This window comes from Arachis ipaensis, chromosome B4 (genome assembly GCF_059453495.1).
Source record: "Arachis ipaensis isolate K30076 ecotype BB chromosome B4, ASM5945349v1, whole genome shotgun sequence".
Taxonomy (NCBI): domain Eukaryota; kingdom Viridiplantae; phylum Streptophyta; class Magnoliopsida; order Fabales; family Fabaceae; genus Arachis; species Arachis ipaensis.
Genome location: NC_142439.1, coordinates 134922867 through 134937061, shown reverse-complemented (window position 1 = coordinate 134937061; position 14195 = coordinate 134922867). Strand labels below are relative to the sequence as shown.

Below are 14195 nucleotides of genomic sequence, written 5' to 3'. Positions count from 1 at the left end.
ATTGCTGCGGTCAAAAGATGGTCTCTCAGTCAGATGGATGTGAAGAATGCATTTCTTAATGGAGATTTGAAACAGAAGGTCTATATGAAACCTCCTCCAGGTTATCCTTGTCCTTCTGGCAAAGTTTGTCTACTTCGCAAGGCATTCTATGGGCTTAAGCAAGCTCCTCGTGAATGGTTTGACAAGTTCAGCACTACCATATGCGGTCTTGGTTTCACTTGCAGTCCTCATGAGAATGCTCTCTTTATTCGTAAAAGTGAACGTGGAGTTGTTCTTCTACTTCTGTATGTTGATGACATGATCATTACTGGAGATCATGCTGATGGTATCTCTGATCTCAAGGCGTCCCTTCAGCATACTTTTGAGATGAAAGATCTTAGTTCTCTCAGCTATTTTCTTAGTCTGGAAGTCATATCCACTGATGATGGCATCTATCTCTCTCAAGCTAAATATGCTTCAGATCTTCTTGCTCGAGCCGGAATTACCGATAGTCGCACTGAGTCTACTCCTCTTGAGCCTAATGTTCGATTTACTCCTATGGATGGCACTGTTTTGGATAATCCTACTCTCTATCGACAGCTTGTTGGAGGACTCGTCTACTTAACTATCACCAGACTAGACATTGCCTATCCAGTTCATGTACTTAGCCAGTTCTTGTCAGCTCCTCGTACTACTCACTATGCGGCAGTTCTTCGCACTCTTCGCTACATCAAAGGCACTTTATTTCATGGCCTTTATTTTTCTGCCCATTCTTCTTTGTCCCTTCAGGCATACTCCGATGCTGATTGGGCTGGTGATCCCACTGATTGTCGTTCTACTACTGGTCACTGTTTGTTTCTTGGCGACGCTCTCATTTCTTGGCATGCTAAGAAGCAAACGTTCACTGCTCGATCAAGCACAGAAGTTGAGTACCGTGCCCTCGCTGACACCACTGCTGAGGTTATCTCGATTCGTTGGCTTCTCGAAGATTTGTGTGCTCCTCAGTCGTCTCCCACTGATGTTTTTTGTGACAACCGCAGTGCTATTCAGATTGCCCATAATGATGTCTTTCATGAACGCACCAAACACATTGAGATTGATTGTCACTTTGTTAGGCAACGTATCCTTATTGATGCTATTCGTCTCATTGCTGTTGGAACACTGGATCAGATTGCTGATATCTTCACGAAAGCTCATCACCCGACTCGTTTCCAGACTTTGTTATCCAAACTCAAGTTGGTATCCTTCTTAGCTCCCACTTGAGTTTGAGGGGGGATGTTAGAGAATCATTAGAATCATTTTAGATCAGTTAGTATCGTTTATATTTATATAGCATATTTGTGTATTAATTGTAGGATTCTATGCCTTTATTACTTTGATTCTTCTGGCACCTATATATACCCCTTGTATATTGTATTCTTGATCAATCTGAATAATACACAAAAACACTTTCTTTAGTTTGGTTTCTTGTTTCTAACGATTATTATTATTATTATTAACAAGTGCTTTAAGCCAATCTTTTTTTTTTTTCTTTTAAAAAGATGCATAGCGTAGCATTTTATAAGGGCGAGTTATTAGTTTTCTTCATCCTAAAACAGTTCGCAGTTCATTGAATGGATCTCCAATCGCCATTGGTGGTGGTGGTTTTATTGACTGAGTTCTCTAGAGTCTTTTGATAATTCTTCAGAAAGGTGTATGGGGCTTGATGAACTGTAAATTTATCTGTTCAATGTATCTACTATATATAAAGTATTGCACTGGTATTGATAACAAGATTAAAATCTTCTTGCGTGAATTTAAAATATTATATTATTTACAGATAAACTAGATAATATATAAATTAATATTAAATTTAAAAATTAATTTATAAAAAATATAATATAATACATTTATATATTAATTAATTATTCAATAAAATACAAAAGAATATATATAATTTTAATATAAATAATAATTATATTTAACTATTATTTTTTAATTTACTTGAGTAACGATACAATATTAAATTTAATTGATTAAAAATTTTAAAATTTTGTTTAATAGCATATTAAATTGATTTAAATTTTATAACAATTGATAATAAATAATATATTAATAGTATATAAAAATTTAATTATTTTTTATATAATAAAATGCATAATTGCAATATATGTAAAAAATTACTGATGTGACACAAATATAAAAAATAATATGGTATAAATTCATTCTACCATTCTATGATAAGTTGGTATAAATTTTTATATGAATAAATATGAGTAAATCGGTAATTTTACACTTGAATTATTAGGCAGAATTTTTTTATATGATTTATCATGGTTAGTTACACTGGTTATGGTGATTAGGGGTGATTTACACTGTTATGACGGCGTAATTTTTAGGAATTTGGGGAGAAGAAATTGGACCGTCCGATTTTTTGCAAAGAGAGAAAGGAACACAAATTGGACGGTCCGATTTGTGTGAGAAAGAATTTTGTCTTGCATGAAATCGGACCCACTAATTTTTGGGTGACAAATTTTTTAAATCCAAGAGTGCACTAATCGGACCCACCGATTTCTGGAGGAAAATTTTTTTTTTAATCCAAGGGTACACTAATCGGACCCAGCGATTTGTGTTGCAGAAAAAATTTGAATTGATAGCACGCGGTCGGTCTGTTCGATTTAATTGTAATGCATACATAAACAAAAAAAAATCACAGAAGCCCACATTTCTTCATCGTGTGTCTCAGTTCATGTTCTTCCTCTTCTCTCATTCTTCTTCTTCATTCTTGCAGAATAGATTTTAGTGAGATTGAGAGTAGTTAAGTACGTATAGTGTTATGGATGATAGAGTTGTGTTGAAAATTTACAGTTACGGACAAATTTTATTACAAACATATGAGGGAGTTTAATTTGTGTGTGAAAATCCATTAGATGTTATTCCGTTCACATTGTCATTTGAGGAATTGAAAGGTGTGATTTGTGAGAAGATAGATTCTCAAATATCTTGGAGAGTATCGTGTATTTTGTACAGGTATGCTTTATATGTGTTTGGTGGGTTCGTTCAATTTCAGACCAAATACGTGATGGATGAAGCGAGTATGCATAAAATGTTTTCAATGTATATGGAAAATCCCATCGAATGTCGTGCATCGAGTTGTATATTGAGTTCGAGCAATCTGAAGCGGACCGTAATATTGAATTGGAAGATTATAATAGTGAAAACGAGGAGAAATTTGAAAGTAACTATGAGATCGTTGGTCCGGGTGAAGACGAAGATGAAGCTGACGGCACCATGAACGCAGATGTGGCGGAAGTTGCAAATGCACTAGCAAACCCGCATCCATTTCAGGAGCCTTCTTTCATGCGGTCGTTGGATTTGGAGGCTATGCATGCACCAGAGTTTTCCCAATATATGAATGCAGGTATGTAAAGAAAGATAGCTTTGTGATACTCTGAAGTAGGAGATCAATAAGGTCAGATGAGTAATATATGTGATATGTGGATTGTAATTTGTGACCATAGCATTTGATTACTTTATTAGTTAATAGTTCTTTATTATGAATTATATTTAGTAGTTCTTTGCATAGATAGAATAGCGAAAAAAAAAAGACTATTATGATCATATATGGTAAAGTGTGTTTATCAGTTGTTTATGTAATAAATGATTTATTACTGTATACATAATAAATGAAGTATTACTTATAATGTATGCAGAGCTTCCTATTGTGGCGGATGGTGAGTTTACGGTAGGGATGGAATTCAGTTCAAGGGAGGCAGTAATCAAGGCAATGAAAGATTATACCATCCGTAGAGGTGTCAGAACCGACGACATTCTATGCTAAATGTACATAATATGGCGGTGGTTGTGATTGGCTGATCAGGGTTACCAAAATGCAAAAGAAGTACTGTTGGGAGATAAGGAGGTACAATGGTAGTCACACTTGTACCAGGTCTACTATTTCTCAAGACCATTCGAAACTGGATTCCAAGACAGTTGCAGAAGCAATTAAGCCGTTGGTAGAGGTTGACCCGTCTATAAAGGTGAAATCAGTCATTGTTGAAGTCCAGTCAAAGTTTAACTACACCATCAGTTATCGCAAGGCTTGGTTAGCAAAGCAGAAGGCGATGGAGTCAATTTTCAGAGGTTGAGAAGCATCATATGAAGCTTTGCCCATATGGTTTGAGGCCATGTGTCACAAGGAGCCATCAGCAGTGGTTTACTTTGAAACAATGCCTGCGTACCAGGGGGATGATTTGGTTCCTGATATCCGTGTACTACATAGAGTCTTCTGGAGTTATTACCCTTGTATTAGGGCCTTCAGACACTGCAAGCCAGTGGTGCAGGTGGACGTGACTCATTTGTATGAAAAATACAAGGGTTGTTTAGTGGTTGCAGTCTCACAAGATGGTAATAACAACATCGTGCTAATTGCATTTGCCATAGTGGAGGGAGAGACTTCTGATACATGGTACTTTTTTCTGAGTAACTTGCGTCAACATGTGGTGACATGTGATGGTGTGGGACTTATCTCTGATTGACACGATTCTATTAGGTCAGCTATTGATCGGAGTAATGGGGCTTGGTCTCCTCCTAGAGCTTTCCATATGTTTTGTATCCGGCATATTGAGTCGAACTTTTTGAAGAAGTTCAAGGCATCTTACTTGCAGAAACTTATCGTCAACATCGGTAAGTTTGAATACAATGAACTTTGTATTTATTGTAAGTACGATTGAATAGAATGGTGTTCATAGTTGATTGTTTCTTTTTCATAGGATATTCGAGGACGATTAGAGAGTACCAGATGCGCTATCAACGATTAAAAGAACGGGGTGAGACTTACACCAACTGGCTTGACCGGATCCCACGTGAGCAATATGCTTTGGCATTTGATGGTGGATACCGATGGGTCATATGACCACCAATCTTGTGGAGTGCATCAACTCCATCTTAAAGGGTGCACGCAATCTCCCGGTCACTGCGCTTGTTAAGGCTACATTTTACATACATCTGAATGTGAACATCGTCAGTCAACACTATACGATCTTTCAAACCCCTAAACCACGTTAATTTTATAAAGCTTCCTCTACAGTCCGTCTTCCTCGATGCAACCCCAAACTGGTACAAGCACTTGGCTTCCAATGCCTCAAAACTACTCATGGTCGGTCTGTAACCGGAAGATCATTTATCGGCAGACCGGGAATTATCGCCACAACCTCCAAGGTCACCGCACACTCACCAACCGGAAAATGAAATGTGTGAGTCTCAGGCCGCCATCTCCCAATCAGAGGATTAATAAGTTCTGACTGACATTGGATAACTCCAATCTGGGAAACATAATAAAATCCAGTCTCGCGTAACTGTGACTCAACAATTTGGTTGTACGGATCCGGCGGCTTTAAGTGATCACATATCAACATCCGTGAACCCTACAATATCACATTTTCGTTATAAGTACCAGTATAATATAACTATATTAACAAAAACACAATTATCCTTACATGTCCATTATAACTAATTACCAACATAATTGATCTGTTATACAAAAATCCTTCAATCATATTCATTACCTTAATACAAAAATTAATTAACCTTAACTAACTAACTAGAATAACTTCACTACTGATAAATTATTCGTAGAACAAATATTTTTTTCTTTTAATCTCTAATATTATTATTATTATTATTATTATTATTATTATTATTATTATTATTATTATTATTATTATTATTATTCATAAAACAACATACTAATTTTTCTATTTTGGGTTTAGTGTTTACTAATTTATTGTCTAAATTTTACTAAATTATGTTAAATTCAATTATTAATAATCATAAATAATTTATTAAATTTATATTATTAATCATAATAATTTATTATATTCAATTACTAATACTAATACCAATAATAATATCTAATATCTACAGATCTCATTCTCATTCCCATCCACATTCATTCATTCATTCTTTCATTTCATTTCATTTTAACTAACAATCATAAATAAACCCAAATCAACGGTACAGAGACTTATCATAAATACATACATACAAGATTAATCCCTATTTTAATCTCTATTTCTAACCATCTAACAGTAACAATATCATACACACATATATAACTAATCTCTACTTAGTGTCATTATAATATATATTGCTAATAAAATCTAATATTATCACTATTATTATTATTAAATTAAATTATTAAAAAATAAAAACTTACATAATTAGAATGCCCAAAATAATTAACAATATGAAACTCTGTTGATTTACTTTTTTTTATTTTTGGTCTTCTTGGCATTGTCGTTCAAATTTTTTTTTTTGAGGTCTTTTGTGGTCCAACAATGGTGAAAAATTGCCAAAAATATGGGGTTGGAAAGCATGAAAAGAGGGATACGAGAGTGAAAGAGATGGTTGCTGGGAGGGGGGAGACACTCATATTTGGGGTATAGTGCAACAAAGCCAACCAAGGAAGCCATCTGCATGCGCGCTACATGGAAGGAGTACGCAAATCGGTGTGTACCGTCCGATTGGTGAAATCGGACCGTCCGATTTCAGTTCTACCAATCGGTCCGTCCGATTACTTCTGCACAGCCATCACAGCTCGGTGATACACCATAAACCCCCTATATCCCTGCTATACACCATCATTTCCTCCATATCAAAATTAAAAATCTCGAATTATTAGAATGCTAATAAAAATTATTTATATTTGGATAAAGTATATTTTTTATCCCTGAAGTTTGATAAAAGTTTCAAAAATATCCCTAAGTTTTATTTTGTTTCAATTTTGTCCCAAAAATTTTCGATTTGCATCAAATATACCCCTGACGGCTAATTTTTCAAAAAATTTAAGACAAATTCAACAACAATTTCATAAAAACAACCCTCAATACAAACAAATCAAGCATAATTTTCATGCATTATTGTTAAATTGGTCTTAAATTTTTTGAAAATTTAGCCGTCGTGGGTATATTTGATACAAATCGAAAACTTTTGGGTCAAAATTGAAATAAAATAAAACTTAGGAGTATTTTTGAAACTTTTGCCAAACTTGAGGGACAAAAAGTATACTTTACCCTTTATATTTTTATTAACGATAGAAATGTATTTAAAAATATTTTAAAATAAGACAAAAATATCTAATATCTATTCTCAAAAATGTCTTAAAAATTGGATTTTAATACGATTTTTTATGAGCATCACTAAAAAAATAAAATAATTTTTTTTACCAAAAATAGGGAGATTCGAATCCGCAACCTCTAGATGAGTATAGAAAGACTATGCCGATTGAGTTACAACTCGTTGACAAAAAAATAAAACAACTTTATTCTCAAAAATTAGTAATTTTATACTTAGGTAAATTTATTTTACGATTTTTTTATTAATGACCATATATACTTTTTAAAAAAAAATCTAGAAGCCCAATTTTAATCCATTTTTTATATACTTTTTATATAGCTATATATTCAAATATTCTTACAAAATTTTGGACGAAATTCATAAATAATTTGTCAAATATAAAATATATTTGCCATTTTTTAAAAAATAATAATATTTTTAATTTTTTTTTATCACATTTTATAATGTTTTAAAAATATTTATGGCATTATCAAAAAATACGATTACTTTTCTTAGAATTTTTAAATATTGGGTGCAGCTTTAGTAGTTTATCCTATAAATATATATAATGGTACAATATATAAGGAAACATTAGTTGAAAATCAATAACTAACCATTATAAAATTATTTGCATAAGATTGTATATATTTGAACATAAAGTGATAATATATTTATTTATAGTTGTATTTATAACTAAATTTTCTAAATAATATAATTAAAGTTGATATATTTTTATAATTAACATGACAATACAAATAGAATAATGAAGAATTTTAAATATTTTTAGAATATCAATGTTCTAATAGTTTTAGTTGTTGATTTTAATTATAAAAAATATATAATATATATTAATTAAAATTAATAATTAAATTATTAAAACATCAATATTTTAAAAATATTTAAAAAGTTTTCATATACACGTGATGACTAATTTATATTATTCATAAAGCGTTTTTGAGTTTTGATATATGACACAAAGTATTTTTGATTTTTGGTTTTTAAAATTGTTGCTGAAAATCAAAATCATCTTAAACATTTGTTTTTTTTTTTTCATTCAAACACATCCCTAATGTTATAAAAAAAATTAAAATATTTTTTTGTTAAAATATTAATTGTCAAATTAAAAATAATAACCCCACTTTTCTTTTTATCATAATTTTTTATGCTTTGATCTTTGTGCATCACTCAACGATAACCCTAATTTTATTTCACCGTTTTACTTTTTGATGGATGTGGCCCACCAATAACTTTGTCATACTAATACCACTTCAGCCAAAGATAACATAAGTATACCAAGAACCGAAGAACAACATAATTGAATTTATAACACTTGTTAGAACAGAATATTGAACAAAATAAACCTTCTATAAATTGATGAAATGTATTATTGTGACTGAGTGAGTTATATCAGTACGTACACATTTGAGTAAAATCAATTGTCGAACTTCACTACAAAAAAAAAAAATGTTGAGTACCGTTAGATTTATCATCATTCTAAAATTAACGGTATAAACATCACTGGAAATTATTTATCGGCAGATTTTTTTCGTCCGACGCTAATTATCGACAGATTTTTTGTCGGTATTTTCAATAAATTTGTTGAGACTGAGTTGATACCGTTGGATTAATCTGACGGTAACTTTGGCGCCATTTCATGTATTTAGGCGCCAAGTTACCGTCAGATTTATTCGACAGTAAATCCTACGGTAAGATTTTTTATTTTTTTAGGCATAATTAAATTACAATTAGTAATCAAATTAAAACTTTTGTTAACAAAATTATTAGCAAAAATCTAAATTTAGCAGAAATCATCAAATTATTTTATTAAAAATAAATGGTCTGAATACAATAAAATGTCACAGAAGTAGAATACAATAAAGTAGACAAACAAAAAAATAAAACCCCAACAGATCCCGGTAATTGTCAGTGCCCACCAGTAGCGTTGCTGTTGGAACCAGCAGTGCTGCTTCCTCCAGCACCGCTGGCTCCGGCGCGCATTTGCTAGTTGTACTCCTTTATCTGCTCCCGCAACCGATCGAGCTGCTCCAACTTCTCCATCAGGTCTGAGCTGATGGCAACGGCTCCTCCCACCCATGCAAGAAGGTTGTTGTACCTTTGCTCAGACTACTCCGCTTGCTGGTGAAGCTTCTTTGTCAACTTTAGCATCTCCTCCCTCAAGACAATAACTTCTTGGGGATCGGCAAGGTTGGTGGCAGAGGCAGAGAAAATCACCAACACGGAGGAGCAGAGGCTACTGGTGAAGAACGACCCTAACCCGAAACGGCGATTCTTATGAGGCTCAAAGGTGGTCTTGCGCCAAATTCTATCAAAATCTACCACTGAGGTCTCGGAGCCGGCTTCGTCGTTCCTACTACACAGTTGAGATTGTTGGGTCGCGACCTCCAACCTTTGCGTGTAATCCTCCCGTGTCACGCACGTCGTGATTAGGATAACAATTAATTAATTACCTTTAAACCAAATAGATTTGAAAGTAAGGATTAATTTAAATTCACATAATGGGCCGTTGACCGCTTGTTAGCAAATCTCTCCTTGTTGACCTTCAAAGTATGGGTATACTCGAAGGTCTCCACCAGTATCATCTCATGGTGCAATAACTTAGACCATAAATTAATATATCAACCAATAAAAGAAATGAACACATTAAACAACTAATTTAAGTAACTACTAAAATATTCAACAATGACAAAATCATTACCAATCTGCTCTTCGTCTTCATGAAGGTCGCCGACCCACTCATATACTTTGACGACTTGGGCGAAGCCCTGTTAGTGACATTCGTTGGATGGCGACGCTTGAACCCCTCATTATGAGTAAAATATACCTGAGTTCCTTCTTGATGGTTGGACGAATCTACGACGTTAGGTGATCGTGCCCCTTACGAACGTCGCTCGTGATTTGCTGAAAATGTTTAGCTATCCGGTGATCGTAGATCTTCCTAATCATGAGATTATGCTCCGCATCTCATATGAATTTTAACTGCACAAAGTGATTCACCAACATTAGTTAGTCGGAATAAAATACATTTCAAATACAGTTAAATAATTCAACATTATTGGGTTCTTACCGCCCACTACTTCTGAAACCATCGATCTCTGGCCTCAGCCAGGATCTGTGTGTAGGTCGGCTACGGGTGGTCGTACATGGACTTAATGACGTCAGAGATCTCCTATGTGCAAGCATTGAGGTTTGGTGCAAATCTGGCAGAGAAAAAACCTAATATTAACAAATACATAGAAACGCATAAACTTAAGAATAACAAACGTAAGATTAAAAAATTGTATGTACTCACACATGCATGCCATCAGACCAAATCCTCAGTCGGATGACGAGCGGTGGTGAAGGGCATCCTGCTGGGGGCGCTGGAGAGGGTGATGACTGCGCAGTCCTTAGAAATTTGGTGGAAGCCCGCCCTCTACCATGACCACGTGACCCACTCGACCTACCTCTGCTACCTGTCGCCATGTCTACACAGTGAATATATTACTAACACTAATCATAATACAATTAAATTCACCAACTCTAAACATATTAATACACTCAATACAGTAAACATATTAATAACATAACAAACACCAATAAATAATAACATAAGAAGAAACTCAAGAAATAACAAATAATTATAACAAATATGAGAAAATGTATGAATAACAAATAACCCAAAACACTTAAAATAAGAATTTTAAGGAGGAATCAATTCATGTCACAATTAACAAAAATATCTATCAACCCTAAATATAATTCTAAGACTTTTGAAAACATAATTTTAATTTTTCAATTTTACTCAAAATCTTATAAAAATTTCGACAGAATCTCCCCTAAAATTCAGATTTCTCTACCCCTCAAGGGTTCCATCCAAACCAAATATCCATCCAAACTAACATACAAGGGTTGAAATCCTAATCCACCCACCAAGAAGCTTCAATCATTTTTACTAATCAACTCAAATGCACAGTACATTTAATAGATATGAAAAGTAATCTAACTTTGTGAAATAGACACTAAATCATATAATTTATTTTAATTTCTTCATCATCAAACTAATTCAATAACCATAATAATCAACACAAATCTAACATAATCAACACAAATCCTATTTTATAATAACAAATACGAATAAAACCTAAATTACCATATGATAACCAAAACGCAAATCCTATATTAAGTTAACCCTAAATCCTAACTTAGCATATAATAATAAAACCCTAAATCAGTAAATTAACATATAACTAATTTTTAAATTAACATGTAAATAAATTTTAAATTATAATTTATATAAGAGGGAGATGCATCGAACTTGACGGTGACGAAGGGAGATGTAGTGGCGGTGGTGCTGGACGGCGACAGCAGCGGTGCGTTGCTGGATGGCAATGATAATGCAGTGAGGGGAAACTAGTTGGTTTCCATGAGAGGGAGAGACGGCGGTGAGAGAGCGGGGTTGGAGCGCCAGTGGTGGAAACGGGTAGAGAGAGAAACGAAGAAAAGGGGTTTAAAGAGAGAGGCTTTTCGATATGAAAGGAGAGAGCATTCGCACTATCAATTTTAGGGTTGATTACTGTCGAATTCACCGTCAGATAAATCTGACTGTAACTCCTTGCGTGTCACCAAAATACAATGTTTAACTAAAATAGATTACCGTCGAATTTTACCAATGGTAAATTCGACGCTAAAGTTCGCATCTATTTCTTCCCATTTCCCGCCAAGTATTATCCATGAATTTACCATCAAAAAACTTAATCCGCCGGTAACTATTTGACGTAACGAATTCTATCACAAAATCCTCCATAAATCCATCGGTAAAGTCAATGATAACTCGTTAAATCTGACGGTACTCAGCATATTTCTTGTAGCACTAACTAATGGTTCTTGATTCAGTTCCTGATAACTGAAATGACTACCTTCTACTATAGCTAGGGGTGGCAAGCAGGGAAGCTCGCCCCGCCCCGCCCCGCCTAGTGAGGCGGTCCCAAAATCCCAGCCCGCCCCGCCTAACGGCGGGCTGGCGGGCCGGCGGGCTAAGCCCGCCAAATATCCTCTTTTTTTTTTTTACTTTTAACTATTAAATAATATATATAAAAATATAAAAAAATCTCTTCTATTTTTTACTTTTAACTATTATAATTTCTAAAGGCATAAAAAATTTTATTTTTTATATGTATAAACAATAAAATCTTTGTAATTATAAATATCTAATAAACATAATTATAAACCAAGTTTTCATCCAAAACATAAGTATAAATATTCTCTTCAAAGCAAAATAAACATAATTTAAAACATAATTATAAATATTGTCTCCAAAGTAACATAAACATAATCCAAACCACTCAATTTTTATCTTCATACTCTTGTAAGTTAGGTTGGGGGAAGTTAGGTTTTGGCCAAAAAATTGTAAAAATACCCCCCTCACTAAAAAAATACCAAGCCCGGCGGGGAAGCCCGCCCCGCCCCGCTAAAGCCCGCCAAAACCCGCGGTTTAAGCGGTGCGGGTTAGGCGGATTTTTGCTATTTGGCGGTCCCAATTTTTCAGCCCAGCCCGCCTTTTTTGGCGGGTTACGCGGGGCGGCCCGGCGGGTTTAGGCCCGTTTGCCACCCCTAACTATAGCTACTTATATATTAACATCCCCCCTCAAACTCATGGGCTTGGATGCCAACCTAAGTTTGGTATGAAACTTATCAAACAGAGGGGAGGTTAGTGGTTTTGTGAGCACATGTACTAGTTGTTCATGTGCTGGAATATGAGTTACACCAACGAGGCCCTTAATTACTTGATCCCAAACAAAGTAAAGATCAAGCTCAAAGTGTTTTGTGCAGTTATGTAGAATAGGATTATATGCTAGCAATACTACTGACATATTATCACAAAACCTGTTGAGGATGAAGGGCAAGGTTGTTTCAATTCTTCCAACAGTGTTTGAATCCAAATGAGTTCTGAGAAGACAACAGCCATAGCTCTGAATTTTGCTTCGGTTGAACTTCTATTCACAGTTGTTTGTTTACTGAATTTCCAGGACACTAAGTCGGAACCATAGTAGACATAATATCCTAAAACAGACCTACGATCATTTAGGTCCACAGCCCAATAGTAGTCTGAAAATGCAGTCAAACGAAGATCATTAGATTGAAAGAATTGCAAAGAGAATTCAACCGTACGGTCCGTACCTGCTATATCTGAGCACCCTTTTTACTGCTACTCAATGTTCTTGTTTAGGAGCTGATATGCATACCTGCCTTAACTAACAACTCATGAATATATTTAGATTGATTAAGAGATATCAATGTGTCTGAGTGTTTAACAGATTCAATGCCAAGGAAAAAAAAAATTCAAATCACCAAGGTCCTTTAATAAAAAAGTTGAATGCAGTTGTTTAAGAACATTAGAGATTTCAACTTCATTGCTCCTTGTCACAAGAATATCATCTACATAAATTAAAATAAAAGTAACAAAATTATGAGTAAAGCGAGTAAAGAAAGATGAATTAGACTTAGTACAATTAAAACCAAGACCTTTTAAAGTAGTTGTGATTGTCAAATACCATGCACGTGGAGCTTGTCGAAGACCATAGATTGCCTTCTTTAGTTTGCAAACATGGTGAGGATTTTCATCGATGAAGCCAGGTGGTTGAGACATATAGATTGTTTCATGTAAGGTATCATTGAGAAATGCATTATGAAAATCGTATTGCTTGATTCTCCAACCTTTTGACAATGCAAGAGATAATACCAATCTTATTATTACTGGCTTATCACTGGGAAAAAGACTTGATTAAAGTAAACCCCAGCTGATTGCACAAAGCCTCTAGCCACTAATCTGGTTTTATATCTAACTATCTCACCTTTGGAGTTCTTCTTCAAAGCATAAACCCACTTATTCTGTGATCATTTGGTGGTAATTCAACTAACTCCCATGTCTTGTGAAACACCAATGCTTTGTATTCTGTGATCATTTCTTCTTTCCAGTGAGAGATTTGTAATGCTGCTTTTACTAATGTTTAGGTAGAATATTAGTTTCGAGCTTGGAAGTATGTGAGACTTGAGTCTGCAGAGTAATGGACTTTAAGTGTCCTGTCTTAGATCTTGTTTGCATTGGATGCTTGTTAGTGATA

The 14195-nt window shown here is 34.4% G+C and overlaps 1 long non-coding RNA gene across 2 annotated transcripts; it reads right to left on the bottom strand.

Annotated features, from left to right (window-relative positions):
• Nucleotides 1-10163: 10163 nt before the first annotated feature.
• Nucleotides 10164-13466, bottom strand: LOC110270778 (uncharacterized). 2 transcript variants are annotated; one of them, XR_015881403.1, is made up of 4 exons: nt 13252-13466; nt 12958-13179; nt 10385-10547; nt 10164-10292 (listed from the first exon to the last, which is right to left on the bottom strand). It is a non-coding gene; the product is annotated as an uncharacterized LOC110270778 (long non-coding RNA). The 2 variants fall into 2 exon arrangements; XR_002360412.2 differs by having other exon boundaries at nt 12958-13466.
• Nucleotides 13467-14195: the final 729 nt, after the last annotated feature.